Consider the following 6,000-nt stretch of genomic DNA (forward strand, 5'->3'; position numbering starts at 1 on the left):
AATACATGTGTCAAGATTTTTAACCGTTTTAGAGACTGTCACAGTGCCTCTAAAACATAGGACATAAGTCAAACACCTCAAATCTATTATCATCCTAAAATGGTTGATTACTGAAATGCGTAATGTCTATCAAAAGCCAGTAATAAGCTGTGAGCATTAATCTCTGTTACAGGCCTGTATAAAGTATGACACATTTATAGATTCAGTGCAGATTTGGACACTGTCTTACCAAGAAAGTATATCACTTCTCAATGGTCAATGATTTTTCAAGTCCCATTAAGTACAGGGGATTTTGGTGCCAGGTCTACCAAAGGGAAGTAAGCATCTCCGAAAAAATAGGGGCCCTTAATCATCCAGAAGGAGAACTTTGAAATTTCCTCCTAAATTAGCTAAGAATCAATAATACATGAGGCAAAGCAGAGAGGAGAGAAGATTTGATTTTGAATGACCTGCTGAGCAATCCACAAGACAGGGAAGGGGGAAGAAAAGGAAGCCTGCTGGTGGGTGTCTGAGCTGGTGGCTCTCTGCTGTCCTGCAGCCTGGGGACTGGGGGAGGGCATTTCCTTACAGCATGGATTTGTTAGCCACCCACCACCTATCACCTGCATGTAGAGAAGAGAGGATAAGAAGGACAAGCTATTAAATTTGATTTTCAGATAAGTGTTCTTCTCTTTCTATGTCTGCCATTGTCATTTAGTCTATTTTGGCTTTTGTGAAGAAATACTTCACTTTTACTCTAACATGGCTTCAGTTAAGAGTAAGATTTCAAGGTTAGTGGCTAAAATCACACCATTCCATCTCTGTAGCTGTAGTGATCCATTAATCCAGGTTACCAGAACCCTTCCGCAGTGCGCACTCTCTATTTGCCTAGGTATTGAAAGGTGAGCTACACAGTTTAGGCAACGGTGTACTTAGGCAAGCAGTACCTTTGGATGACCTGCACGAGCCGTGCAGACAGCAGAACATGCAGGAAGAAGAGAGAAGAGTAGTGGAAAAGTACTATGTTCTGGTTTATTCTCTCCATTTGCAATTGTCATAGCTTATTAATAAAGGCATACAGATTTTAATTAAGCTGCAAGTGGTGTAGAATTTCCAGCAGAGCAGCACTGACTCCACAGATCTGGCTGTCGAATTTAAGTTGTTCTTAATTTTGGATGCACAGGATCTTTATTAAATGTCACAAGAGTAAACGTCGTTTGAAGACAGGAAGAGCTGCTCTTACGTCCAGGTTTTTACTTAATTTAGATGTAATTGGACTAGCAGAAATTCTAACGTGACTTGTAACTGAAAAACATTATATACTGTATTAATTCACCCTTCATTAAAATTTTAACAAAAACTAGAAAACAAGACTCCTGAAAAGACCAAGAAGGAAAGCGACTACAGAAGCCCCACTGTGAAACTGTTACATTTAATTTATGCAATGGGATTTCTGACCAGATGAGAGGGAAAGTTGGGGGACAGAAGCTTTCCACAGTATTTTTTTTTCACAACCTGGTAGAACTGCCAGAAGAAATTCCTGGCGAGTGTAAGGCTGACCATAACTGTGATGCAGCAAGCTTTTAGTTACATACTTATCCCCTGAGTCACACTCTGTGGCAGTCTTTCACATTAGTGCCTTGCCCCAGCCTACGTCCTTATAAAGAAAGAAGCAGTACTTAAGTATATCATCAATAGCAGCATGACATTAAGAGGGTCAATCGCTGGCCTGTTGTGCACCACCTTCCTCCCAGACCAGCACAGGTCTTTCTTTTTCTCTGAGCACCCTTCACTTAATGTGATGTAAAAAGAAGAAAATAGCTTGTATAAATACTCTGTCAGAGTTATCAGAATGAGTGTGCATGCATGAGGACATAAGCAAATAAATAAACATTCATTTTCCCTTTTTTCTACATATTTTAAAACACGTCACTGCTGATAACATAATAGTCAGGATATTAGAAGCCAGTGTCTAGAACACCATTTTTTGTGTCATGAGGAAAGACAAAAAACCTGTTTTTTCAAACACAGCAGTTAGTGACCTGCAAAAAATTAAAACATTTACAAGTAACCATAGGTCAAGATTGTATATTACTCATCTTTGCATTAGAGACAGCAGCTGAAGCTGCAGTGTGAGTACGGGGGCAGTCCAGGCTGACGGCCAAGGAGAGGTCCTTCCCAAGCCCTTGGCACAGGGAAGAACCAGTCAGGCTTGGAGAGCTGAGGTGACTCATCCAGCAACTGGTAACACAGGCAAGGCTGGAGCCCAGCTGTGGTGACACTCAGTCCAAAGGCTGAGGAGAAGAAAAGCTACCTGGCTAGGAGTAAACAAGCTACTTAATCAGTATCTGAATATCCCCCAAATAGCGGAGAACCTCCTTGCAGCTGGTGCATGACCCAGCCCAGGTCTGGGAGATGCTGCCTTCCCTACAGCTGCTGACCCTGCTCTGCGGCAGAGGTTTTGCATATCCAGCCATCTATATTTTAGGTTTATTTCGACATTCTGCCAAGAGAGATTCTTATATCTCTCAACAAGCTGGAACAATGCATATTACAATGCATTTTAAAATGTAGAAAATGTGATTTACTGGTAGCATTTGTCAGGTGTATTTCTTTAAACATTGTTTATTCCAGCTTCCATAATACCTGAAAAAAAACCCAATGCTTTTTTTTTCTTCCCTTTAACCAAATTAAAGGCTGCAAAATTTTAATAACTGTTGAGATGAGCACTTTGTGACTGAACCTGCAGCCAGGTCACTAAGGACATAGTTTTTGTTTGAAAAGGCAGCTTGCTGGTGCTGTGCTGTGGTACTTGCTTTGAGAGATCTAGCTTGCAGACAACTGCTCCTTCCTTTAAGTAGCAGTAACTTTCTCATCTGCCTCAAGCAATTCTTTGGGATGTCACACATCAAAACACAGCTTTTCTTTGTTCGTTCTAATAGGTAGCAAAGAGTTCAGAATTTTTAGGTTCAGAAGCTGATGTAGTCTTGTTTTGACCTTTCTCAACATGCTGAATGCCCTCCAGTGCTCTGCACTGGAGTGTGGCAAGCACAGCAGAATCCTCATCAATCTCATGAAGAGAAGCAGTACGGCTGAGCTACACGACACTTTAAGAGCATTGCCCCTATATATTAAAATCTGATGTTGCAGCCCATTTGCTGCAACGGTAGGTGCCTCGATAGCTGTAGTTAGCCTTGCTGAATATTCAGCAGCAGCTCTGTGTTCCTCAGCACTGCCGGTTCACTGGCAGCATTTAATATGTTTAAATTAAAAGCAAGCAGTAATAACAATATACCTTAACCAAACGTGATCAATAAAAAATAATTTGGTTTTCTTTTTTGTTTGGAGTGAGAAACCCATCGCCGTCCCTATGGCATGAAGCATCTTTTCTAGCTGTTGTTTTCTCCGGTTAGGATGTAGATCTTGCGAGAGTGACACATAGCGTTACACATACAAGCCTGCATAGCCAACAGCTCCTCGCTTCCCTGGGGTTAAAAACTTCAACTAATGCTGGGTGCTAAATCTATGTAATAGATCATTGTAATGCTTTCTTTTTATTTAGAATGCTGTTCTCCTAGCACTTGACAGACGTACATATCATTACCATCATTTAGTAGCTGAAGGAGCTGAGAAAGGGTAAAATACTGTGACCAGCCCACTGTCACAGCACAGAGATTTGGAGGAATGGAGCTTTTCTCATACCATCTCAAGCTTCTTGGAGTCAAAATCAAAATCAAGACAAAACATATATTATACTTCCAGCTCACTGGGAGATTTTTCAGTGGCCTGCCAGTTTGAGGTGTGACAAACCTCAGACAGAAGAACAGGAAGTGAGAAGGCAAATGAAAAGTATATGAAGCGAGACGTGAATAACAAAGAGAAAGTGTCCATAGATTTAAAAATGAGCTAGAAGACCTCTAAGAAAGGTACTCTCGTCATCTGTTTCAGACAACTTCTGGCATCCAAATGAGGTGCAATGCAGATTGTTTCACCTCTCATCTACTGTTGGCCTCTTATCCAAACAGTGAAGCACACCTCATTCCCTCATCCACCAGATAACGAGAAATATTCCCCATTATGGGAAAGATACATTTTTCATATGATAGAACATATGTGGAATCCTAGTTACATGACCAGGCATGCAATCATATTGCAGTAACACAGCATTTTTGCCAGAAGCAAAGAGAGCAGCAGCTCGCTAGTAAGATTAGTTGTTCTGGAAGACCCTGAGGTAGGGTTTTCCCTACTTCTTAAAAGTTAGGAGCATAAGTTTCTTATACCACTAGTAGATGGTAATGAAAAGGCAATCTAAGTTAGACATTTGATGTCAGACACATTAGTATTAACTACAGAACGCAAAAAACACTTCTGTAAAACCCTGACTTGCTGCTTGCTCTGCAATCACCTCAATTGTTCTGATTTACACATGAGCTACGTAAGGTTAAGACATGCTTCATCTGCTGTGTGCTGGCCATTCAGGCAGCAAACATGTGGCAACATTTCCAGTTTCTTACTTTTAAGGAATCTCAGCTACAAAGGAGAGAGAACATGAATCTCCGAGCTCACACTGGACAGAGAACTGATCTCAACCCGCTCCAGCAGACCAGACTGTAGTGTTTCTGGGCTGCTCTCTATTGTGTCACACAGCAAAAAGCACAGGACCTAAAAATGCAGCCCAGGACTAAGCAGGAATAAGACCACACCGGGCTGACTGAACAGCTGGGCGATTCTTGCAGCAGGGCTCAGATATCACAACCACAGACATCACTGCCAAATAGTCAACAAAACACAATTTGCAGTGCAAAGTAGCTGGTGGTTACTACTTCAAAGCTGTATATTGTTGCATGAAGAGAAGCTAAAATTACTCTTTATGATAAAGTTAATGGTTTACAGTTTGTAAGTTAGTTATAACAGCACCTCAAGCATTTCTACAAAACTTAATTTAATATTCCAACTCATTAAAAATCTTATTATAGAAACCACTTACAGGCTTTATAAATGCATTTTCATATTATTAGAGAAGGATCTTAATAAAGAACAATTTGAATACAAACTGCACATGTAAAGTAAGTTGCTTATAGTAAAACTAGCTAAATGAAATTTGCTGTCAGCAAACCTCCTGACTAGTTTCTTCATCTGGGTTACAAGTGGACTATGTTTTTGTGTACTTAGACCTTTTTCTAATAGAAAGAGTGTGCCAGAGAATTTAAGCAATTGAGATAATAGTGCAAACATTGGCTATAATCCCCCTCTGAGGACCAAAATATCCCAAAGCAGGCGGTGACAATTCATGTGCATTGATTGTAACAAGTGAAGTAACCATATCCGTAGAAATTTTTCTCTCAAACTATAACAATTTTTTAATAGTGAAAATGAGAAACAATATTGAATCTCAGGACAAGGGTCTACCGTAGCTCTGGTGGAAATGCGGTTTTGGTCTACTTAGAATGATATTTGTTATGTTTAGCTACTAAATAAGGTAGCAGTCTATTATTTTTATTGATTACCATATTCTGACATTGTGTGGTGATATACCAGTGAAATTACTCATTAAAAGAATGACCTAAAACTGAATATGTTTCATCTATGTAACTGATTTTTAAATGAGGCAAAAGACTAACAGTGATTAATGAACGATTTATCATCAGAATAGAAACCAGTAACAGTTTATATCATCTGTAATTTTCACTGACATTATTTGTAGTTGCTATTCATAGCATGTAAATTTTAGAAGGCTATAATATTTGAATCTTATATGACATATTTTTATACTTGTGTTTTAAATTTTGTGCACTAAGGTTCAAGTAGGTAACATTTTAAATCTTTATAGATGACAAATTTTTTTGTTTGCAATAACACTTAAAATGTTAATCTGCAGATCTCCATCTTAATGAATTTGTGGTGTTTTCCATGTACAAAATAAATGCCAAAGGTCATCTTATTATCCCCAAAAACTACTGTGAAGTCATCAGAGAATTAATTTTGTTATTCTGCTGAAGCTGCATGCAATCACTGAGGTTC

Source organism: Falco cherrug, chromosome 12 (genome assembly GCF_023634085.1).
Source record: "Falco cherrug isolate bFalChe1 chromosome 12, bFalChe1.pri, whole genome shotgun sequence".
Classification (NCBI taxonomy): domain Eukaryota; kingdom Metazoa; phylum Chordata; class Aves; order Falconiformes; family Falconidae; genus Falco; species Falco cherrug.